The sequence below is a fragment of the Elgaria multicarinata genome, chromosome 2 (genome assembly GCF_023053635.1).
Source record: "Elgaria multicarinata webbii isolate HBS135686 ecotype San Diego chromosome 2, rElgMul1.1.pri, whole genome shotgun sequence".
NCBI classification, from domain to species: domain Eukaryota; kingdom Metazoa; phylum Chordata; class Lepidosauria; order Squamata; family Anguidae; genus Elgaria; species Elgaria multicarinata.
This window is the reverse complement of record NC_086172.1, coordinates 48,917,461-48,943,222: the sequence shown is the minus strand read 5'-3', so window position 1 is coordinate 48,943,222 and position 25,762 is coordinate 48,917,461. Positions and strand designations below refer to the sequence as shown.

General features: G+C 40.1%; 1 protein-coding gene across 4 annotated transcripts in view; it reads right to left on the bottom strand.

Moving 5' to 3' along the window:
• Window positions 1–25,762, bottom strand: part of RBMS1 (RNA binding motif single stranded interacting protein 1) — a 163,184-nt gene that overhangs the window by 50,392 nt on the left and 87,030 nt on the right. The window lies entirely within an intron of this gene.

Sequence of the window (25,762 nt, the reverse complement as noted above, 5' to 3'; positions counted from 1 at the left end):
GGTGGGGTGGGAGGTGGTGGAGAGAGGAAAGAGAAATAGATAGATTTAGGAAAAAGGAAAATAAAAAGCAGGCTAAGATTACCTGACTTCAGAAGAAGGGAACCCGGCTGCAAAAAGCTAGAAAAATGCGGGAACAAACTATTTCCCAATGAAAAATAGAAGGGCAAGATCCTCAAGTTGTCTGGGTATTTTAAAGTATTAAATTATAAAGAAATGGACAAGAGAATGGATTTGATCTATCAAAATATTGGACCCCTGATAGTTTAGTCCTTGCAGCGATGTTGGGGAGACTGAACCAAGGCTAAGTTGTTATTAGGGACCCCAGAACCACAATTTCGTTAAAACAGACTTAGATGGAGAGCCTTGCCAATGGAATTTCAGGACACAGTCTTGTTCAGGACACAGTTCTGATGAAGAATGGTCAGCAATTGGATATATTAGCCAGCAGTGGTACAAAATGTTCTTCCACCCAGCAGTCGCCAGAGGGGTGGTACAGTACAAACAAGCGGAGCAAATTCCTAGGAAGCAATTGAAGGGACGGTATCCATGCCCTTATTAGTGGGTGGCAGTGTTGGTGGCAGGACATTGCATTATGCAGGCCCATGGCTGCTGACTGTCTAACAGAACCCTATATGGGCCTGGATTGATGTCATGGGTCTATCGCCACAACTGCACCACAAGGCACCAGCTGGTAATTCCAAATCAAACCTTCCCCCTTCATTGCCTCTGAGTGGTCTTATCAGATTTTCTTTTCTCCACTATACCTCAAAACGTAAACCATTTTATTGTACATAATTTGCTCCTTAAAACTGTACAGTTAGCATACATTTTCTTGAGGGACACTGCACCAATCTTTGTTGCATGAATGTGACAAGGGAGGATAATTTTGGCTTCTATAGCAGAGCTTCTTTTCTCATAGAAGTAGACTCCTGGATCTAAATTTCTACAAGATATTATAGAATAAAAAGACAGAAAATTGCACTTTTCTTTCATCTATTCATTCAGACAACATTTTACAAAATTGTTTTGAAGTTAATACCGCTTCAAACAAGTGTAGTATGCCACAGTACTTTTATTGGGTTAAGGGCTCTATTTTCTTATTGGTATTCCTTGTTATTGTGGATTTATTTAGTCATTATTCTATTTCTATACCCCCTTTCTGAAGCCAACCAAGACAGTTTACAAAAAAGTCAGAAAACAAAAACCATATCAAATACAAATACATTACAAACAACCTTTAAAACCAAACAATTTAAAAAGCCAAGTTAAAAAAGACATGCCTTGATTTCCTTCCTGAACAAAGGGAGAGTTCGGTATTTCATTGCATCTTTTCAACTCCACAAGCTTACATTTATTTTCTCTAGGAGTTTACAATTGCAATAACGTTTTGATTTCCCCAACAATCAGGTGCAATGACAAGGAGCGTTTGACAAGAAACCAACATTATGTTACAATGTTGTCTACAAATAAAGATAACTGGCGCTTTAGAAGTTAGTGAATACCAAATTATTCTATGGAAGCCTCTACCCTGGCAAGTTGACAAATCCAAAAGCAGGGACATCAAGATTTGTATATTCTGTAATATGTTCGCTCACAGGAGAAACTGTTTTAAGGAAATTTACGTTCTCTTGCATTTAAGTTACACTCTAATATAACATTCAGAAATGTCTTTTAACACATTCCAATTCCGTCTTTCCACAATAGTCTCTGAAAAATCTGAAAATGGAGGAACTCCATTACTGGAGATGAAAGAGGCAAACTAAAACACATCTCTGGAGAAAGCGCAAGAAATAGCTTCATTTCCTGGCTCCCATATAACATCTTCCATGACATGTTTGTCAACAAAAGGAAGGTTTAAAAAAGCCTTTCTTCTGGAAATCATCATGTTTACAAAGATGAAAGAGCTAAAGATTCAGACTCAAATAATGACCCAAAATGCATTGCCAATTAACAACTGGTGAACGATGCACCTCTGGTGTCGGTGAAGCATTAGAACAATGCTGGCGCTGTGGCAGGAGGATATATTGGCAAATTCTCACCTGCTGCACCACCTTACCAGCTACCAGCGCTCAAGTAAGGTTAGAAAATATTCTAGGGTCACAATCTCAGTCTTAAATGTCATAGTAAATGAAATGCACACCCGCTATTTACAAGTAGTTGTACAGTCAGTCTCCAAAGATTAATTTAAAAATGCTTTTTCTTTTTTTTTTTAAAAGGTATTAAAAAGGGTCTCTAGCCTCTGGTTTGTATATCTAGTCTCTGGTTTGCAATGATTTTTTTTTAAAAAAAGCAACGTATTCATACAATTTGTTTTCCCATTCACTTGAGATTTCTTTCAAACTCTAGTATTTCAGTTCCAAAATTCTTAATGCCATGATTATAAATGATTCTATCTCATGCCTCGTCAGATAACTCCATAAATTGGCAAGAATACAACAGGATCTAAATCTATCTAAATCTTAATTTAATCTTAAAGATTTAGGATCTAAATCTTAATTATTACACCACTGAACATACCCACTGAGGACATTATAGTCTTGAAGCCGTTTATTAAGACACAAAAATGGCCATGCACCACTTTAATGGGATGTAGTTCTTTATATATTATTACACCCACCCCTCCAATGTATACAGCTCTTTACAGAATAACACAGGCAAAAGAAGACAAGCCTGAATGCAAAGGAGATTACCATCTAAATTTTATCAACAGGGAAAGGAAGAAAGGGACAGGAAATACAGTTATGTAAATTTAAAGTGCAATAAGAAATAAGACCTATTGGGTTCAATGGGGTTTATTCCCAGGTAAGTGGATACACCAGGTGTAGGAAATGTTTTTGGCTCATGGGCATATTTGGCAATTTGAGAACTGTCCTGGGCACCACCACAACATGGTTTCTACAGGAAGGTGACAAAGGACAAGTTACCTGCCCAAAAGATTTAGTACAAGGCAGAGATGGAGTCTAGACCTCAAAACACTAATTCCTTTGAACTCTTGGTTTTCACCACCTATTTCACACATTCTCTGCTGCTGGTAAGAAAAAGTGTTTAATTAAAAATTAATTGGTGGGCAGGATTGGCTTTTTTCAGTTAGAGATGGGAACTAAAGGGTTAAGCCAAAGGTTTTGTAGATGAGGGGTAGCCAGACTTCAGGTTTACGGAATCCACTTCGGTTTTTTACTAGACTCTGAAATCCACCATCTAGACCCTGGTGCAAAAGACAGACATTTAGAATGAAACCATTCTGAATTCAGGAATTAAATCATTATGAGTTTAGGAATTGGTTTTGAGTAATACAACTTGGAGTTTGTAGGCCTTCTATGAAAAAAAAATTCACTCCCGGTCAACCCAAACTTTCTTCAAGTCAGAAGTATTATTTAAGGTGATAGGGGGAGTCATTTTGTTGCTGCTATTGTTAAACAAATGGAAGCCAGAAAGCCTTCCAAATGCATTGCAAGTCACCGAGAAATATACAGATATTTAAGAACTTAAGAGGAGCCATGCTGGATCAGACCAAGAGACCATCTAGTGCAGCTCTCTGTTTACACAGTGGCTAACCAGCTGTCAACCAGGGACCCACAGGTAGGACATGCTGCAACAGCATTTAAAAGACATAAGGAAAGAACTCAGCTTTATATATAGTATCTGCGAAAATCCAATGGATTCTATATTCATTTCAATAAAAAAAAGAGGAAGGGAAAATAAGCATATTTTTCCAATGGATGCAACACACCATAGCATGTGCAACTCTTTACAAAATTGTGCCTCTGACTTTTTCAAGTTCCACATCACTTTTAAGTAACATCAGTCAAGGTATTTTGCTTGAAATTAGATCTTTTAATAAGCATAGTGTCTCGGAATGTGTTTATCACACTCAAGAAATACAAGTTGAACTTGTTTCTCTTGATTAAAAAAAATTGTGAATGGGAAGTTTCTGGGCAAGATTCATATCCCTGCTCTGCTCCTTTTACAAATGTTGGTGCTGAGAACAGGCCAAGAACAACAGATGTAGACTTCTATACCTCATGTCCAAATGATCCAAGCAGAAAAGTTATATTTAGCCAGAAGTATGTTGAATGTTGTTAAAACACCATCGTTTTTTATCCTTACAGCCTTCCTCTAAAGTAGGGGTATCAAACCTCTTTCAGCCCAAGGGCGGGATTCAATTTCAGAGCAACTCTTGGGAGACCCCATTCCAGTGGTGGGCAAAAAGGGGCCAGGGACAAAACACAGAAAATCCCAGCATATTTTAGCTTAAATCTCTTACAGCCCGTAACTAAGCCTTACGATAGAGAATTCAACTTTTTAGAAATAGGGCAAATGAGACACAAAAGCTGAAAAATCATCAAATGGTTTCTGATTGGGGGAAAGTGGGTGAGGCCCTCTGGGAATCCCAGAGGCTTGAATTGGGGGCCCAGATGGGGCAAATTTGGCCCACAGACCTCAGATTCATCATCTCTGTTCTAAACAGATCTCAGGTGATGTACATGGGAGTCTGTCATTTAGACTTTCACAACAACCCTAGAAAACAGAATAGTCAGAGCAATTTATTTAAGCCCACCCAGTGAGCTTGATAGCTCATCAAGGATCTGAATTTGAGCTTCAAAGCCACAAACGCTAACCACTGCACCATACTTATCAGTTGGCTTGTCACGTGAAGCATTTAAGTGATGACATAAAGAATTCATGCAAGTGTAAGCATGCTCCTCAACTCTCACCACTTCTTCATTATTACCACTATGAGCTAAAATGGTCAAAACCTTCCTGACTGTTAGAGCAGTACAATGGAACCAGTTACCTAGGGAGGTTGTAGGCTCTCCCACACTACAGGCATTCCAGAGGCAGCTGAACAGCCATCTCTCAGGCATGCTTTTATTTGGATTCCTGCACTGAGCAGGGGGTTGGACTCAATGGCCTTATAGGACCCTTCTATGAATCTATGAACCTGCCGAACATTTGAGGTTTAATCCCAATAATAAGAAGCAGATTACAGTGTATAACTGTTTTGTTAAGCACACTTTTCAATTTATTGGAGTAGCTTTCATTTTGTCTTTTGTAAGGCCCTCATTCTGGATCGCCTTCACAAATGTGAAGGACCTTTCATGAAATATGTCTCACCTCAAGAAGGGCAGATAGGAAAGTATATTAAGTTCAGACAAAGGAGGCATTTGGTATAGGTTAAAGTGGACAAGCTGTGAAAAGGAGAGAGGGACGAACCTTACAAGTCCTTCAAAAGTGACATACTTATGCTTGGACCCTGAATGCATGGCATTCCAAAGCCAATGCCAAGTCATCACTGTGAAAAATGTCTATAGATGACATGGGAGTCATCTTTCTAAAGGTGGGATAATTTATGATAGAGAAATGGACTCAGCCTACAACTATGGAGAACAGGATGTGATTCCTGTTTAGCAAGAGAAAACACTGTAAACTACTGAAAGTTATCTGTTTACATAAATGCTAGCACAATGCCATATAAGCCACACATTGTTGTACATGTGGTGGCCCTGTTTTTGTTTAGCCCCACTCCTCCAACCCCACCCCAAATACATCTCATGTTGCAGTCCTGCCATCGGTGCAACTATAAGTCCAATCAGGCAAGAAGATATAGAGATACATATATTATTCAAGTCTTTCGGACTCTACAAAATAAACAGCAATCCTCTTTACTCTGATATCTTGGTTTCTGTATTGGAAATCTCAGAAATCAGTTCTGCACTCACATATTTTAGAGAGAGAAAGCAAGAGATGGCCTGAACACACACAGCTGAAGTCGTTTTTGGTTCTTCTGATCTGGTTTAGAATGAGGTGGGGAAGAGACATCTCTTTTGTTTACAGCTGAATCTTTTTGAATTTTTGACACTTATATTCAAGCGGCAATTTTGATAGCTTCTTACAGAAATCCAGGACTACCATTGCAGACAGGATGGGGGCAAGGTGAAGAAGGAAAGGCAGAAGTGTGTGCTTTTTCAAAGTCCTGTTATCGTATATGGTGAAAATATAAATATTTTGAGGGTTGTTTTTTTAACTGCTTACAAATGCTTCCTGTGCAAGGAGGAGAAAAACAAGCTTCTAATATTATGCCTGTATTGCAGACTAGGGATGGCAGAGAAGAGGCCACAAGCTACTTATAGCTACCCTGTACCTTTATCCCAATAATGCATGTGTTTGTAAACACACATATGCTAGTGCAATGGCAGAGCGACGTATGACAATGGCCCTGTGATGTTGTCAACTATTAATATTGCAGTTGGGTAGAGCTGAAGTGGAGAGACAGCGGTTTAAATGAAAACCAAGAACTGTAACCATATTAACCCAGGGACAAAGTGACTCTATGACAATTCTGCTTCAATCATTTTTATGCAGAAATGTTGTGCTCATATCTCACTGACAGAGATTTGAAATATTACCAGAAACCCAAAGGTGTGTTTTACTCTCATCTGTCAGTCTCTGCTTAGAATGTATGAAGTGATAAGCACACCTCTGAGTGTTTGCCTCTTGAGTATCTTTAGTGAAAACTGAACCCCCACTCATCTGGATTTAGAGGGAATAGCTTCTAGACATTATCTCCCATTTGAAAAGCTGTACCTCAATGACTTGTGGCCTGGGACAAGCAAGTGCACTGCCTCCTGCCTGACTGCCATTTCTGCTTTGCATCCTATTTAGCAAACAACCCAGGAATGCATTGTTTCTGAGTTGTTTGCTGCAACGTCCAAAGCCAGTACTCTGAGTTGCGAGTGGAGAAGGAAGCAGAGCATAAAGACACAGATACCAGAGCTTGGGATAAACTAGGGCCTATTTTATTTATTTATTTATTTATTTATTTATTTATTTATTTATTTATTTATTTATTACATTTCTATACCGCCCAATAGCTGGAGCTCAAAGTATAAACATTCAAAGTATAAAACAACAGTATAAAACCATAATATAAAATACAATATAAAAGCTCAACCAGATAAAAACAGCAGCAATGCAAAATTACAAATTTAAAACACCAAGTTAAAATTTATTTATAGACTGTTAAAATGCTGGGAGAATAAAAAGGTCTTCACCTGGCATCTAAAAGCATATAATGTAGGTGTTAAGTGAACCTCCTTAGGGAGCTCATTCCACAGCCGGGGTGCCACAGCAGAGAAGGCCCTCCTCCTGGTAGCCACCTGCCTCACATTTATTTAAACAGTAAGGGAAAATCACCACCCCTGGGAACTGCATGTGACAGTGTGGGAATCAATGGGTCCTTATCTCAGGCAACTTGCCTGGCTTTATAGGCAAGCCACTCTCCAAAGCCAGGAGTTGGGTAAACCCGGCCCCTTTCTTATGTGACACTTTGAAAGTGTGAGGAAACCACTCCGCATCACCCCCACACGGTGCCTCACAACTCCAAATAGGTGAGGCAGGAGGGGTCTCCAAAGGCAAACCATACACACGACATGCCTTATTTTGCTCCTCCCCACGCACAACAGTCGTTTTTCCACCCAGGCGGGTTGAGAGATTCACAATTCAAAGAGTTTTCAGTTGTTTTGTGCAAACTGGATAAACATCTCTTTAGAAAGGACTGGGATAAAAGAATCAGAGAGATGGAGAACCATGGGCCTTAGATGGGGTGAAAACAGCTGATGGAAGGGACAGGGTGATACACACTACAGGTATTATCTCAGCCACTATTAAAGAATTACCCTGTGAGAGTCATTCGCTCCCCTTGAAGGACCGAAGAAGTTTTGTGGTGTGTGTGGGGAAGAGATGCACTTCATCAATGGAAATGTCTATTTCACTGGATGGCCAGCAGCATTAGGGGGGAAATGACATAGAATTCCATTTTGCAATGTGTTTCAGCATATGTTGTGTGTACCTGCATAATGATTGTGGTCAGAGACTTGAAGAGACCTCCATTTAAAACAAATTATTTCCTGAAGCTGAAGTTCATATTATTTGTTTTAAAATGTGTTTAAATTGCATTTAAACATTGTATTTACTCTGGCTTTTCTGGAATCAGTAAATCTACCTACATGTTTTATCGGTTCACACACAATTAAAGTTTATCATTATTTTCTATGTAGTGTCTACAGTGAATTACACTGATGGATCAATCATATACAGATTTGTCATATAGAAGGGGTTACCTGATCTCTAAATGTTATTCTGGCAAGACTGGGTGGGACAGAATATTGAGAATGGGTTGGATCCAAAGATCTGTGAGTGGAATAAAAATAGGAACTAGCATGGTTCCACACAAACTCTTGAACAAGAATATGCACAATAAGTTCTACAGCAGTACTCATTTTCTTGCACAAGATGTTGCACAAATGGAAGAACTTCTTTGGATTTTCAGGTATTGTGTGAGTGGAAGATGCTTTTTAGAGGCAGAGATGCCTTATGCAAGCTTAAGGCCTCATGCATGTGCAAAATGGCCTTTTTCTGAGTTAGCACAAAAACCTTATGCACACATTAAAAAGAGAACTGATTTGCTCTTCAATTGCTCAAGGTACTGCACAAGATCTTACACAGTGACACATATTTTCTGTTAGGTCTTACACACAATAGTTCATGCAACAGTGCCATTGTTAGTATTCCTTCCACTGGTACGTCTCTGGGTCCAAATAGTAAGATGTGTGAAAGCAAACCTTGCTAACAAAAGCTTCACAATAATTCTGGCGTAGGAAATGAAGGCTGTATGTACAAGAGGAAAGGGGGGGGCAAGCTTTAGAAATCAGGAAATGTTTATTTCCTCTTGTTTGTAGAGATCGGGTATCTGTCTGTGTATTTCAAAATCTGACTGGAAGTGCAGGATCATGCATTCTGTTAGCCTTGAATTGCTATTTTTGGTCATAGTTAAACTTAGTTGTTTCAATATGGGAAGTGCATTGTGATACACTAAAAAGAATAGAGAATTAGGAGAATTATTCCTGTGGCATCTCTAGGACATTATGAATAAACACATCAAAGTGCATTTCCTAATCATGGCTATACGATCTGTTTCAAGTTTATAAATGGGAATCTAACGGTTTTTGTTACAGAAAAAACAAGGTTCCAATGTAACGTTTCCATCAAAAGAAGATGCAGTCTGGCAAGACACATCAAAGCATACTTAGTTATTTTGAGAATACTGTACTCTGTGAGATCACATGATTCAGTGTATGGATATGACACCACTACACTCTGGTCACTGGGCTGGATCCAAAGAACTATGAATTGAGAAAAATAGTCACTAGCTGTGTTCTGCAATAATTAAAGAGGTCACGTAGCAAGAGAGATTGTAACTTAGTGGTAGAGCATGTGGATTGCATACAGAAGATTGTGAGTTTATTCCCCAGCATTTCTAGTTAAAAGAAAAACACATGATGGTAATGACCTCTGTTCTGTGCTGGAGAACCACTTCCAGTCAAAATAGACAATACTGGGCTTGATGGACTCACAATGGCTGGGTTCACGCGATATGACAGCCCACATTCAAGGTTGAGTATGGGTTGAGTGTGGTTTGTCAATGAACAATAAGTTGTTGTTGAACCATGGGTTGAGTGTTGAGTGGACCCAGCCATGATAACAAATCATGGTTTGTTTACCACAAACAACTCATAAAGAGAACTTTTGTTGTTGTTGTTGAACTGCGGGCTGTTTGTGGTTAACAAGCCGCAGCTTGTTAGCACAGCTGGGTTCACACAACAACCCACATTTAATGACAACCCAGACTCAAACCATACTCAACCTTGAGTGTGGCTTCTGTTGTGTGAACCCAATCACAGTCTGTCCTGGGATAAAGCAGCATCCTATATTCATGTAGTCGTTGTTATAATATCTATGTTCTGTAGCCCAGGACAGTGAACTTTGTTTCACTATCTGATTTCAGTATTTGCTTGTAGGGTTGCATTTTTGTCACCATCCTTCAAGAAAGTTAACCAGGGCAAGATGGAACTCAGCAGGAGCTAGGGCCATGATGGGAAAGAGTCAAGGCTTGCTGTGCCTTCTCAATGCTAAATTAAGCGGATTGAAATAATTTTGAAACAATTCTAGGGCCTGGAAAACAGCCAGAACCAGGATGTACTTTGGAATCTCACCCACAGGGCCAAAGAGACTGAGCAAGAGTGGAACAAGTGAAGGAGCTGGAGGAATCCAAGCAGCACAAGTAATGGCCAGAAATGATGCTTAGGGCTTCCTGCACTTTCTACTTAATCTCTAGGCGAAGTATCTTTAAAAAAAATTGCAAAGTGTCTAGTCACTCACCTGAGAATCTTCCACCAATTTAGATGAATGACTGACCTCCTGATGGTACTTATTTTGTGGGGGGATTGGGGTGGTCTATTACCAGAGGAGCCTGTTGGGTTTATAGTTTGGGAGGCTTATAAGCATCAGGTTCACATACATAAGCAGTACTTACAAAATCCTCAAATTTCTTCATAAACTGGATTGGAAGCACTTGGATTTTTTTTTTTAAAAAAAAACTAATGTGGGAGAAAAAAGCTGACAGATTCATCCATCTATAAAGTTTCACAGGCCTTCTTGTTCAAAGCTTTTGGGGATGTAGACCCCGTAAGTACAACAATATACCCCAATAACCATTTCTTTAAGGTCACAGTACTTAAGAAGCTAACACAATTACAACAGGAACATAGTTTAATTACCTGGGCACTGCAGAAGCTCCATTTATTCGAATGCAAATTGGCTTTCCAAACCTGATTTACTCACATATTTATTACTGTGACTCAGAGAGGATTGTTTAAAGGAAAGAAATTCAGATATGACTAACACTATTATTTCATGAAGACACTATGTTCTGTGGAATACTTTAGGTCAGATATCAAATATGCTAATACTTGCTGTTTATAATAAATACCTTTAACACTTACTTCATACTATTCATTCTTTACGATGCATGTCTAGCACATAGGTTGTTATAACCAATTTAATTTAGAAAATGGTCAACTACAGTTGTATTTTTAAGAGCAGATTCACAACTATTATTTTAAGAACAGGTGCTTTGTTTTCTAGGATTAGTAGAGCAGAACACATAGGAGGAATTAATGTATGAAAAGAAAGTTTAGAATTTGTGAATCATACTGACTCACATATTTATAAATTATCAAGTGACTTGTCTCTGAAAAGAAAAGGTACTTTCAGAACTCTCAGACTAGGCAATAGGTACTACACAATGGCTACAAGCTACACCAACATGGATCTCAATAAGAATGGAGCTTCACAATGGGAAGCAGTCAGGGTTAATATCATGAATAATATAGCCCTTTCCATTGATGGCAAAAAGTCCTTGATATATCCCAATATGGAGTTATGTTATGCCAAAGATGGGTTACCATGCCAACTCCAGTCAAACATCACCAAGAAAACATCAGATTTCTTAAACTCAAATCGCCTGCTGATATAGTTGTTAAAAAAAGAATGCAACATAAAGAACACACAACAGAAAAGCATATTAAGATCAGGGCAGGATCTACACTACTGCTTTAAAGTGCTTTATAACAGTTTTGACAACTGTTGGAGCCCAGGACACACTGCATATACAGTTTTCAAAACGTTTTCAAAGTGCTTTAAAACAGTAATGTAGATCCCCCACTGGTTAATCAGGTTTGAGTGGTACAAAAAAGAACAATACTTCTTCCGCTCAGCAAGAAGGAGACACTTCCACAGTGAAAACACAAAATACATATGCTCAGAGCACAACTGGAATAACAGACACCAAATCTCAGATGCATCTGTATCACCTGTACCCAGGAAGCTGGGTTTGTGCTAACTCCTAAACTAATAGCTATTCAAAACTATAGTCTTGCAAGCAAACCTTAACATACACACTGGATTTAGCACAAAACCAGCTTTCTAGTAGGAACAGGATTTCTCCTAATGTAAAGTCAATTTAGGCAAAAATACATATTTATTTTTACTTCTGTATGTTAATCTCTCTCTCTCTCTCTCTCTCTCACACACACACACACACACACAGAGAGAGAGAGAGAGAGAGAGAGAGAGAGAGAGAGAGAGAGAGAGAGAGAGAGAGAGATTTAAAGGTCTTTCTCAGGAAGCCATGATTGTTCAAAGAAGCCTTAAGTATTTCAGGCGTGATATACTGTAGGTTTAGAGTCACAACTGCAGTTCAGTGGTAGAGTCTGTTCACTCTCAGGGCTCTTCCACACATCGTTCTCGGGGCGCTTCCATCCGCCCCCAGTGCACCCCGAGAACGAGCGTGTGACTTGTCTGGTGAAGAGACAAGGAAGACACGTCCTCGCCACCGCCGCTGCCACCCAGCTTCCTCCGCGCCGAGCTATTTGTCCCGTCCGGCGCAGAGGAAGCTGGGCGGCGGCGGCGAGGACGTGTCTTCCTCGTCTCTTCACCAGGCAAGTTACACGCTCGTTCTCGGGGTGCACTGGGGGCGGATGGAAGCGCCCCGAGAACGACGTGTGGAAGAGCCCTCACATGTTATGGCTAACTTACTGCTAAAATTGTAACCAGGTTCACAAGCTTATTGACCACCTCCATGCATGTTATCCAATTTCCTTATTAACCCTCATCAGGCGTGGCTTGTTTCATGTGAACCCAGCAAAGGTAGTTGGCTGGGGTGGTTAATCCCTAAAATTATTGGAAATATGCCTCATGATGTTCTTCATCCTGATCACTGTCCTGCTCCATGTCCGTTATCACTGACTTTCACTCATAGGCAAACTTTGAGGAGGGGTACTCATGCTAGTCAGTTGCAGCAGGAACAAAGTACTGTGGCACCTTGAAATCTAGAATTTATTGTGGCATAAGCTTCCACAGGTCAAAGCCCACTTCATTAGACACACAAAGTGGGTAGATATATACACAAACACTCTGAGTACAGAAAGAATAAAAGTTTACTTTTTCTTTTCAATGGCTGGCCAAAAGGTCAAACAATGTAAACATTTCCTGAAAGTTTTTCCCAGTACTGTGCAGAGCACAAATGAATACAAAATCCAATAAAATGAATAGTATCCAAAACAGCATGTTTAAGACCCACTCTTGGCTCTGGTAATGAATAGGTACAGCAAGATCAACAATACAAACATACACCTAAAGAGGGCCCATTACTTTCTGTAGTGAATTGTGAAGCTACTGTGCCATTCGCTCAAGTAAAATCCATAGCTTGCTTTCTGCAATTTAGCAAAAGGAGGGTCTAGAAGACGTTTAGCTGAACATTTGCTTACTTTGGCCTGGTGATGATGCGACATTGCCTAACCAAGATTAGGAGGTTGGGAATGTGCCACAGGACAGCTTATTCCTTGCTTCTGCCTCCCATGCAGATTCCCCTCCTTTCGGTGGCTTATTTTTACCTGGTATAGTTTTAAATGTGAGCATCTGCTTCTAATAACAATCATGCTTATAAACAGGATTGCCATTATAAGTGGAGTTTGAAACCAAGATCTGAAATGGGCATGTAAAACCCTGGTTACAAGAAAATCTGGGGACTGTCTATACGTCTTCTAAGCCCCGCAGAGGCTGCACAGTGGTGCTGGGTTAGTTGTACACTGCAGCCACCTACTCGCAGCCACTGCAGGAGGTTTCATCAAAGCTGTGCGGCGGGGTAAAGAAGTCGGGAACCTATCCTGACTTTTTTCTTCAAAGTGAGGTCACCACGGCCCTTCTGCGGTGTGTGTGACCTTGCTCCGGGGACGAGCCAGGGATGGATGGCATCCCCTGATTGGTTAATTAACCTCTCTGATGCTGCGTTAATTCAACGCAATTTATAACTGAAACTGAGCATTTGTGGAGGGAGCTTTTATCCTTTACTTTGCTGATGCACACTGTGCATATTCGGTTTATAAAAATAGAGAACTGCTGCATTCTCTGACAATTTGATTTAATGGGGTGAAACTGGGGCAGAGGTATTCTCATAGGGAAAGAGCCTTTTCTGTAGTGTCTCCTCCACCATGCCTATGGAATGGCTTTCCCAGAGAGATCCACCTGGCATCTTCATAGTATAAATTAAGACACAAGGTTAAGACATTCCACTTTAAACAATCACAGAACCTTTAATCTGTTGCTTTATTAATTTTACTATGGCTCCTTAAAGTTTTAAATATTTGTTACTGTTTTTAAAGTTTAATATTGCATTATTTTGATACCTCTACCTGTATTGTTGCATTTTAGTTATTATTTATTGATTTTGGTTATTTGTTGTTGTTGGGATTTATGATTGTAAAATGCCTTGAGAGTATTGGCCAGTTGGGCGGTACACAAATCTAATACATCCATACATAAAATGTCAGCAACGCCATATAACATACATACATGATACCCGTGAGAATAATACCATCAGTGATGGGATCTGCTTCACTCAGCCTTCCCTTCCCTTGCGCCCACCAGATGTATTAGACTACAACTGCTATCATCCCCAGCCAAAGCATAAAACATTTTCAGGAAAATATTTTTCATTAATCTTTCACCATTAAGATACAGTTTCCACTTGGATAAGTGAAATATTTTGTTCCTATCTGGCAATAAGCACCTACACTGCCAACTGTTATTCCACTTAGAGGAGTCAAGCAGCCAGGGCGAAAGTCTCCTGAACCTAATGCATTTTTACATGCCTTCATTCTCAGATGAGTGCCTTGTATTTATGAGAAGATCCATCAAATGAAGTTCTCCCTCAATTTGTGGTGCTAAGAAGAAGAAACAAAGGCCTTAGCTAGACCAGGCGAAATCCCGGGGCAAACCCCGGGATCGTCCCTGTGCATCCACATGACACACAGGGGATCCTGGGATCAGGGAGGGATGATCCCTTCCTTTCCCTGGGACCTCGTCTTCCACTTTGGGCCCGCTTTTTCCTCGGTCCCGGGCTGAGTCTGAGACCGCGGAACGTGTGGCCCGTTGCCACGGCTTGACCCAGCTCCATGCGATTACTCGCAAGGGGTGCAGTGCTCCACAGGAGCACTGCGCCCATCGGGGGTAGGGTGGGGGGAGTGGGGAAATTAAGTTACATTTTTTAAAAAAACCTTACCTTTGCGCACAACTGTTCGTACGCTCCATCTTCTTTAAAAAAGAAAAAAATTGGCGCCTGTGATGCCTCTCCTCCTGAGGTCGTTGCGCCTTATGTGCAAACGGAGGAGGGATCTTGTGTTAATCACAACGCAAGATCTTCCCTCCTCCGTCGCAGGATAGAAAGTAGGTCTAGCTAAGGCCAAAGTTTCACACTTGATGATCAGTCAGCCAATTTCTGATTCAGATTCAGAAGACAATTTTTTTTTGGCTCAAATGTATCAATCTGGAAAATCTTGAAATCTCTTGCATGAACAGTTATTACTAACATAAATGGATAAAACAGGTGTGATGGGAATACAGAAAAGGAATTATGAGAACATTATGTTTGTAGAAAAAGAACCAAGAGGAAATATATTTTAAAACAACAACACAAAAGCCCGCCTCCCCTTAGTCTAAAGGAACCCGTTCTTTAAAAAAGGCAGTAACGGTTGGCTATGCCCAGTGTCAAAAAGCCATTTAGAACTGAAACATTAGACCTGCATTTAGGTCACTCTGCAGCTCTTCCTGGATGCTCCTAAGATCACTATAAATCGGAAATGCTGGGTGGGGGAGAAATAGGGAAATAACTTGGCAGGCCAAATGACTTTGGCAACAGTAATTCTATCCTTTATGAAGCTAGTTCTTGGAAAACATGATTCGCGCCCTTCAGAACACCACCAGATTGCAATAAAAAGATAGACACCACAAATCCCTGTGTTCATTAAAGGGATAAAAAGCAAATTAACGCTCACTGAAAAAATCCCAATAAAGTCTCTCTACAAACACACACTCTATTGCCTTAACAACAAAAACCAAGCTTCGCATGAACATAGGAATCTGCCTTACGCCAAATGAAATCATTAGTCCATCAGCCCAGTATTAATTGGAATCCATTGGGGAGTGAAAAGCTACACTGGACTTCAGCCATTGTTTCTACTCTATCTGTAACTGGAGTCTGAGGTTTTCCCAGTTCTACTATTGCAAAGTATGTGTAGTTAAGTCCCACCCACACAATCAGATGTTCTTCTGAAAGCCCTTCAAAGGGATGACCTCATAAGTTGTACACAGTACTTGCTTCAATTGCCAACAAAAGTACAAGCAAAGCAACATGAGATGGGGAAAACGTTCTCTTAGAATATGGATGCTGGGTGGGTAGGATAAGACAGAGGAAATTCTCCCAGAGACTTAGTGTTCCAACTGCTGCTAGGAAAGACTTTGGATTTATTACTAATTGAAATAAAGGTCTAGATCAGGGTTAGGCAATCTTGTGCTCTTTAGATGTTTTGGACAACAACACCCATAATCCCCAAACCTTAGCCATGCTGACTGGAGCTTATGGCAGATGTAATTCAAAAGTTCAGGAGGCCTTTAGGTCTAGATTCTTGTTATTTATTACTATTATTTAGTCACTGGAATATCTCTATATGCACAACTATGTTCTTTTCAGTGCTTTCACCACTTGACAACAAAGCTACAGAAAGATTGAAGCAAATTTGGAGGGAATACAAAATCAGTGCCAATACTTAAGGACAAATCCCCTGAATTTTTTAAAAAGTGTCCAATTTCTTTATAAGGTTCAAAGAGACAAAATAAAAGGTTGGATCTGATGTTAGCCCTACTTAGAATAGAACTACTGAAATGACTAACTTAAGTCCCATTCATTTCAATGAATCTACTCTAAGCAGGACTAACATTGGCAACAAGCCATAGAGTTGTAATTATTACATACTATTATTACATACTATTATTAACTTTTGAAACTGACAGCTATTCTTTTGCTATTTTGAAAAGGATTTTCTTATTCTTATTTAAAAAAAACTTCATAGTTTTCTTATTCTTCAAGTGCTGGGCAAAGCAATTATATGGGGAATGGAAAAACAGTATGTGGTGCGTGGTGCAGGTACTACAACTTCCTAAGCCTTACTGAGCTCACGCAGGCTAGAGTGAAACTGAGAGGGGTGTGTGTGTGAGCGTGAGCTTTTAGTTGGGAGAGCCAGTGTGGTGCTAGTGGCTAAAGTGCTGGACTGGGAATCAGGAGATCCCGGGTTCTAGTCCCCACTCGGCCATGGAAACCCACTGGGTGACTTTGGGCCAGTCACAGACAGGGCTGGGCAAAGCTGGTAATAGGCCCAAGCCAGATGGGAAATGTAGGCCCCATTTCAAACTGCTCATTAAGTATTTTTTAATCAGTTCTAAATATATATGAAATAGAACAATTTATAAAAAAGGTAATGGCAAGCACTTTTATTCAAGATGTATATAAGACATCTTTGCTTCTACCAGGGGGACTCGAAGTAGGTCAAAATTGTAGGTCCATGCTAACTGGCCCCACTTCCCCCTCCCCCCTGCCCAGCCCTGGTCACAGACTCTTAGCCCAACCTACCGCACATGGTTGTTGTTGTGAGGATAAAATGGAGAGGAGGAGGATTATGTACACCGCCTTGGGTTCCTTGGAGGAAAAAAGGCGGGTTATAAATGCAATAAATAAATACACTAAATAAATATAATTCATCTCAGCAGTTAAAATTGGAATGAAAATAAATATACTGGCATAGGTTTTTCCCTATTTGGAGGCATGTTCAAAGTGTCTGCTGGATCCAAAGCTTCCCTTGTACTGCCTCTGATACACTCCCTGCATTTATCGCCACTGGAGCATAAAAGGCAGAACAGCTATAGCCACAGATATTTCTGCCAGTGGTCAAGAGGGGATCTCCACACACTGCCCACTTAGGGACCATGTTATTGCACAGTTAGATTAGTAAAGTAGTTTTGTATTTTATTTAAATCTCTTTCCATTGCAGCATTTTTGTATTACCCAGTTAGAAAGTGTTTATTTCCTAATAGTACTATTTTTCATTATCCTACAATTGCGTTCTTGTATTCCCTAGAGGTCTTGAAACAAACAAGAAGACCAATAAGTAAGATTCATTAGGGCACAAGAATAATTGATTCTCTTATATGTCTGTACAGCATGTTTGCCCACTTAACTATTGGTGATTAAGTCAATCTACCTCCAAAATAATAGTCTAAGTCAGTAATACAAGGGTGATTTTTTTTTCTAGAAAACTATTTTCCCACAAAAATAAGTAAATCTATTTTTAGAGTTGTGTTATTTTTTTTAAAGAATTACAATACAAGTCAAACTGAAATAAATATAATACCAGTTAAATCTAAAGTTGAAATTGCAATGAATGTTTTTCAATGAATGCTATTCCTAGCAAACACAGGGGAGTATCCAAAGCTGGCAGTTTGCCAGCACTCACTATGTTGTGCTAGTGGGAATGATCACAAACACTTCCTGGAAACAAGCATTTCTGGAATGGAACAAGTCAGCGTAACTCCCTTCTGCGACCTCCGGTGACCTATCCCGCTCCAGAAATGCTTTGGCTAGTTTTCAGGGTTGCTCTAGGAAGCACCAGCTTCCTGTTAACTAGGGGTCATTTCTTTTAGTGCAAGGGCAGTTTTGGATACCGCCCAGAGCCATTCAGGCCTGCTAAAATTAGTACGTTTTAACAGTTTCCAATGCCTTCATTTCCCGCACTGTAAAATCCAATATAAGGGAAGTGTATGCTAATGAGTTGTCATCTGTTAAAATATTTGCAACTATCCCAAGAACAATAATTTCCAAGTATAACTTTGAATTTGCTATTGAATACAATATTTTTTCCTAATCAAATATAGCTCAAATACTTTTGCTTATTGGAAAAAGCTTTTCAAGTATTTTTACTACATGTAAAATTAACATGACATGCATTTGCTAAAACAAGACTTAACGTGACTCATATAAATATACTAAATCAGATCCTCATCACTTTAGAGCAGTGGATTTTTTTCCAACTTTAAATTTTTCCAACAAACCTGCCCCCGCCCCGCCATCACTTTAAACTTAAAAGTGTTTCATTAGGAAGGAAACTGTAAGGGAATACAAGAAATGGTGCATTTCATTATCATGGAGCTTAATTACAAATATTTATTTATTTAAGAAAATAAACGACACTGTTTGTATGTAATGACAACCCATCAGTTTAAAAACTGATGGGTTGTCATACATGAGTAGGCACATTCCTGCAGCACACCTGCCTCTTCTACTTTACTGCAAAACAAATCATTGGTTAACTGCTGGGATGTTTAGCCCCTAGCAACCCAGTGGTCTGGGTTTGCACATCACGTTCCACAATCTGTGAAGGAGCTGATTGTGGGTTATGCAGTAAAAGCGGAAGAAGTGGCCACGTTGCAGGCTTGGGGAACAGCTGGGAAAGTTGAGTGTTGCAGGACTTTTTCTGCCTAAACATGCAGTGCCTAAACACTCTGAAGCTTAGATCTAAAGTGCCATGTGTGGCACTCCATGGATATAGCAACACTTTTGATCCTCCTTCCTTCCTTTCCAAGAGCAGCTCCCATGATATGCAACATGCGAGTCCTAAACATTGTTGGAGATGGGGGGGGGGGACTCCAAGAGCACCTCCAGTTGCTTTTGGAGGACAGAGGAAAAAACCCACACACACTGAAACCATGGGGGACACAGTATTGGGCATGGGCACTCCCAAGTGGCAATCTTATTCAGAAAAAGTTATTTGCTCCTTAAAAAAAAAAGAGAGAGGGGTAAGTTATTAGAATTCCTTATTATCCTCATTGGAAGATATAAAAAAGTTTAAGAACAACAGATCATCAGGAATAGACAGAATAATCAGACTGCAAAAACACACACAAAACTTTAGCATACACATGGAATATGTATATAGCTCTGGTCCAAACAGTAAGGGTGGACTCAGAAACAGGACAGGATTAAAAGACCTATGTTGTTTTGTGCAGTCTGTCTGTCTGTCTGTCTGTCTCTTTCTCTCTATCTACATCAGCGGTTCTCAACCTGTGGGTCGGGACCCCTTTGGGGGTCGAACGACCCTTTCACAGGGGTCGCCTAAGACCATCGGAAAACACATATTTCTGATGGTCTTAGGAAACTGTATTGACTGAACTATGTCATGTATCATCTTTTGTATTATTAAAGCTATTGTTATGTATTATTTTCATTAGCAAACCATCCCATGACAATGGATCGTGTAGAAAAGAACGAAAATAATTTTATGGTTGGGGGTCACCACAACATGAGGAACTGTATTAAAGGGTTGCGGTATTAGGAAGGTTGAGAACCACGGATCTACATACAACCAATCCCCTGAAGATAGAGGGAGGGCCTTGATCACAACTCTCCCCTTCTCCAGATGGGAGCCCTTAGGTCTGATGACACATCGGTTTCAAACAGTCTTCCCTGGGTTCTACAGCTGGAGGACAATTCCCAGCAGTTGTCTCATCCAGGAATTTCTGGGGTGCTGCCTCATCACAACCTATGAGCTGAAACAAACAAACATGCTTAATGGATGGGGCCACTTAGCAGCAGCACCACAATCTCAGGAAGAGGCCAAAGTGATTTCAGCTGAGAACAGGAGGAGATCTATTCTATCCTGAATCTTATTGACCAGTATAATTATTCAGCTGAGACTTCAAAGCAAGCACTTCAAAATTAGCTGCAACACTGAGTAAGATTATATTTAAATACATTAATAAAGATCAAAACAGTATTCATGCAAAATGGAAAACATTTACACCACAAAGGATTCCCTCCTTGAATGTTTTTAAAAAGAATAAAATCAGTTTATGAAAGCAGAAGAAGCTAACATTAGGTAAGAAAAAAAGCTATTATTAAACTGAAGACATATAGACCTTCAATCAGATTGATATATTTTTAGATAACTGAACCAATTTACAAAAATCTTGATCTAAAGCTCGGGCTATTTGTTGGCTATGTTTCTGCACTTGTTATGTTGAAAGAGCAACAAATAGGAGCACTGTCGTTCCTACACTGTTGTTTAGCATTTCTATACAGGGGTATTATACGAAAATAAAATTATGCCTACATGCATTGTTATATAGTAGTATGTGAATGCTATACATTTTCTTTTGGCTGTGCCTACAAAGTACATTATCATATGGCAAAGATATGCTAGGTAACATATGCCAATACCCATACCCCCAAAAATCCTAAAAAAAACATAGAATCAAAGAGTTAGAAGGAATCTCAAGTGTTATCTAGCCCATCCTGCCACCACTGGAGGAAATGTACTACCACAGCACCATAAGGCTGCAATCCTATGTTTAGACAGGAAAAAAAAGTCCTACAACTCCCAGCACTCCCTAGCCAGCCATGCTTTGGCTGCAATCCTATACAACCTTACTTAGGAATAAGCCATATTGAACTGAATGGAACATGCTTCTAAGCAGATGTGTGTGTAGGATTGTGTTACAGGTAACTAGTATTTTGGAACCAAAAGTGGAAACAAATGACAAAACCTAGAGTTATTTTCAGTTTAGGGCGCAATCCTATGCATATTTAGACAGGCAAAAAGTCCCATAACTCGCAGCATTTCCCAGTCAGTTGGAGGACTTTTTTTTTTGTCTAAACATGCATAGGACTCCACCCTTAGTTACTCATGCAGAAATGAATACACTGAGACCATGCATCTAAGTAAATTCACAATGACTTAGAGCATATCTGCAGCTTTTGGTGGCAGCACCTGAATAGACTACTAAACTAACAGCAGTGACAGCTGAATGTTTTGAACACTCAACTAGTTTTAGGACATGCAAGAAGCCACCTGCTGCCCAATAAAAAGTACTTGTCCAATTTTTTCAATTTTTTACTGTTAAAATACTCAACTTTCTAAAGCTGGATATGCATTTTCCTGAGGATGAGTACTAATCTTAATCAGTAGGTTATAATCAATCAATCAATCAATCTGAAGCATTACAGCTTCTTGAATTCAAGCTCTACCAACTCCGTCTTTAAAAGATTGTGATCCATTTATTCTATCCATGCTGGAAGAACACAGTGTTCTACACTGATAATTATATGATTACTTATTACACTAATTTTATTATCTTAAACCAACTGCTTTCCTAATTGCAATACAGTTTAATGTCTATGTGGTACCCATCATCATCTTCAGGCTTAAGTGAAGTTTTGCTTTCAATATTTTACTATTTAGCTTTGCCAAGATTTTAAACAAATCAAACAGACTTTCAATATAACCACATACTAGGCAATGACAGCCATGTTTCTGCAGCAACATAGAGCAAAAGCTTTTCTACACGAGGCTGTTAATTGTCTGTCAATCCACTGTATCTACGTTTAGATTTGTGGCAGAACTAAGATCCAAGCACTACACGAGAAGTGTTTCCTTTCCTGCTTTTCTGTTATTTAACCTCCAGGTGGCACTGTGGTATAGTGAAATAGCACAAATACACAAGAGCAAACTGCACTTTCTTTTGTCTTCCTAATTAAGTGACACATTTTCCCTACTCACATGATAAATGCCTCACGTAGGCTGATTCATGATCATACTGCACTTTAAAATGTAATGTGTAAAAACGCTTATCTTGCAATAAACCAGCAGACCACTGGGGGAGTTATATTACATATTAAACAATGGTGGAGGGAAGACTACACCAGGCATCTTGTTTTAGTGGCTGCCTTGTATTCTTGCAAAATGCCGTTTTGCTCTAGGACACCCAATTATAAAAGAGTTGGGGGCAGCCAAGAGAGAATTGCCATAGAAATACAATGCATACAAATTCCTATACTTAGATCAAGGTATAACATACTCTTAAGATTCAGTGAGTTGCTCCCACCATACTAATACTATTTTCTGTGAAAAAATTATATGAGGATTTGAAAATGCAAAGGACTGATTGTATAAAAGTATCTAAACAAAAGTGACAGCCCGACACAATCTGTAGTCTCAACGTTTGTCTCTGAAAGAGCAGGAGGAGGAAGATGGACTTTCCCAATTCAGAACTAAAGAGGTAGCCTAACGCTTCAAAACAGGGAAACCTATTGAAAACAGAGGGGATTCCCTCCCCCCACAAATTTCAGTTAGAATTCCACTAATGTTATTTGAAAACATCTGCTCTCCCAGGTGAGTATTTGACACACTCTACACAGAAGGCTGTTCCAATCTGGCAGGGAAAGGCACGCACGGTACACTGCTTTAGGAACATCAGATGAAAAAAAGTAGGGAATGGAAGACGTCCATAGCGGAAACATACTGGCAACAAGGAAAGGTCTCCTCATCAAAAGTACTTTTCCATATTAATCTTTTTAAAAAGAAAAAGGGGAAAAACAGTGCCCAAACTAGTACAAAATGTATGCAAAATTATAACAGTACTGCTACAAATAAAAAGATGCAAGCACAATATTTCTGTAATCAGATAACACTCTCTCAAGTAACCACCCAGAAATAACCAAAATTAAAAGATGTTCAGGTTTATCATTGCCAGTAGCTCTATGCCAAAACTGAGCTAGGCAATGAATGAAGCAGTGTGAAGAGAACACAAAAGGATATTGAAGCATAAGATCTACACAAGTATAGCAAGTTTTCCTTTTAAACCCAAGCCAGCTCTTTTACTTTGTATTTGATTATTAGATGTTCATTTTTATTAGATTATTTTCATCTGAGAACCCAATGATCTGTAGCAGTGTTCCCCAACCTGATGCCCTACTGATGTGTTGGACTAAAAACTTCCATCATCTCCTACCCAGCATGGCCATGCTGTCTTAGGATCATGTGAGCTGCAGTCCATCACATCTGAAAGGCAAGAGGTTGGGAAAGGCTGTTGTATACGGTAGGCTTTTACAGAAGACACCAAATTTTTGTTTTACTTATAACTAGGGATGTATGGATCGTGTAAAATCTGCTCTGCCTGTGTTTTGCAGATTGTCAGGTAGCTTTCATTCCATTGCCACCCAGCAACAGTATTGGTTTTTTTTACTGTTTCCAGATTTGCTCACACTTGCGCATGCAAAAAATGAACAAATTCCATCCAAATGCATATTTTCATGATTTAGCCTATTGGGAAATGTGCATTTTTAACTTTTTTTTTTTTTTAAAAAAAAGAATTGCGTATTTTTCTATGGTGAAATTTGCGCAAAATTCCCCAAGGTTAAAAAAACGGTTCACAAGTCCCCAGAATCTGCCTGTGTGCTGTGGAATCTGCAGGACGGATTCATAAAAATCTGAACTTATTTAGTTCTGTTGCAGATTTCTTCAACATCCCTACCTATAACCTATGCTCACATAGTGCAACGTACAGTACTAAAATTATGGGTAAGTAGATACTAGGGCTGTGCACGGACCCCCTGAACTGCTTTGTGGCCTGATCCGGAACTTTTGGATCGGGCCCGAACCGCTTCGGGTCAATCCAACCTTCCCCCACTCTGCTCCGCAGAGCGAGCTCCGGAGGGGTGGATCGAGATTTCCCCCCCCCCTACTTACTTGCCTCCATGGCGGATGGCGGAAGCAGGTAAGTGGGGAAGGGGGGACAAAATGGGGGCCGAATAAGCCTCCCTCCCCCTTACTTGGCTCCGCCACCATCGCCGCACAGACTGTGGTGGCAGAGCCAGGTAACCCCCCTCCTGCCCCACTTACCTGTCTCCGTCGCAGTCCGTTGGCCTGCTTCCGTTTTGAGGCCTGAGCCTCAGTTGAAGCCTGCGCCGGACTGCGCTGGACACAGTTAAGCCCCCTCCCCCCTTAACTGGCTCTGCCGTGGTGGTACCAGCTGAGCCCCCCCCCCCACTTACCTGCATTTGGAGCTCCGGATGGAGGCGAACCACTTTGCCTCGATCCGCAGCTCCCCCGACCTGATTCGGATTCGCCTTTGGCGGAGGCGGATTGGGTCGCTCTGCTCCGGATTCACGATCCGAATTGGAGCGGAGCAGATACAGCACTGTGTGAAACTTTATTTAGCAGAGAAACTTGCAAGATGTGAATGCATTGCTAATGGACATCATTTAATATTCAGCACCTTACAACTCGGAACATTTTGTTATTGTCTGTCTCCAGTCGGGGCAGTAAGGAGAGCCTTTGAATTAGAGCAGATTTTCCCCCCCGGGGGGGGGGCAGTTTTGTAGCACTGAGGTGACAAAACTGCTTTTTCACATTAGGCACTTAACTCATCATCACTAAGTTCAATGGGGCTTACTCCCACATACATCAATATAAGACAGTAGCCTAAGTGGTTTATTGTGACATCAATATGCTTCAATAGTATTCCAAGGCCATGAAGAGGCCCTAGAAGCCAGAACAGAAACACAAACGATGTGTCTGGAATGTTTAGGTAAAATTAGGAAAAGTTTTATCACTTTGCTCCACTTGTCAAGTGCAGGATGCAAATTTAGCTGCTATAGTATAAACCATTCTGGATGCCATTGCAAGTAAAGGTCTATTAATAGGACAGGGGTGTCAGAAAAAGAAAATCCAAGCAGGAGGAAGAACTTGGCATGTGGTAAACTTTCCATGATCTATAAAAATGATATAGTAACATCTTGACAACTCAGCAAAGACCATTCACTTCAATTAAGGACAATGTTCGCTTTCTAAGATCCCATTATTGTGCCTACAGAGACCCAAGCCTAATGCAACTATCTCGAGAGCTTTGTCAGAAGTTCTATGTCTGTTCTAGGTAGTTGCCAATTGATTCATTTATACATGTGATCGATTGGATCCAAAGAACTGAGTGGAAGGGAAATAGTCACTAGCACTGTTCTGCAAATGCTTATGCAAGAACTTGCACAAGAACACATATAGGGCTAAAATAGGTATGTTATGTTGTGGTTGTTCTGCTTCCAATTGTGCAAGTTCTTGTACCTGCAGAAGATCATGATTAGGTTTAGTTATGTTTTTCGAATGCAACACTCTCTGTACAAGGCATAAAGCAAACTTTCCATGAG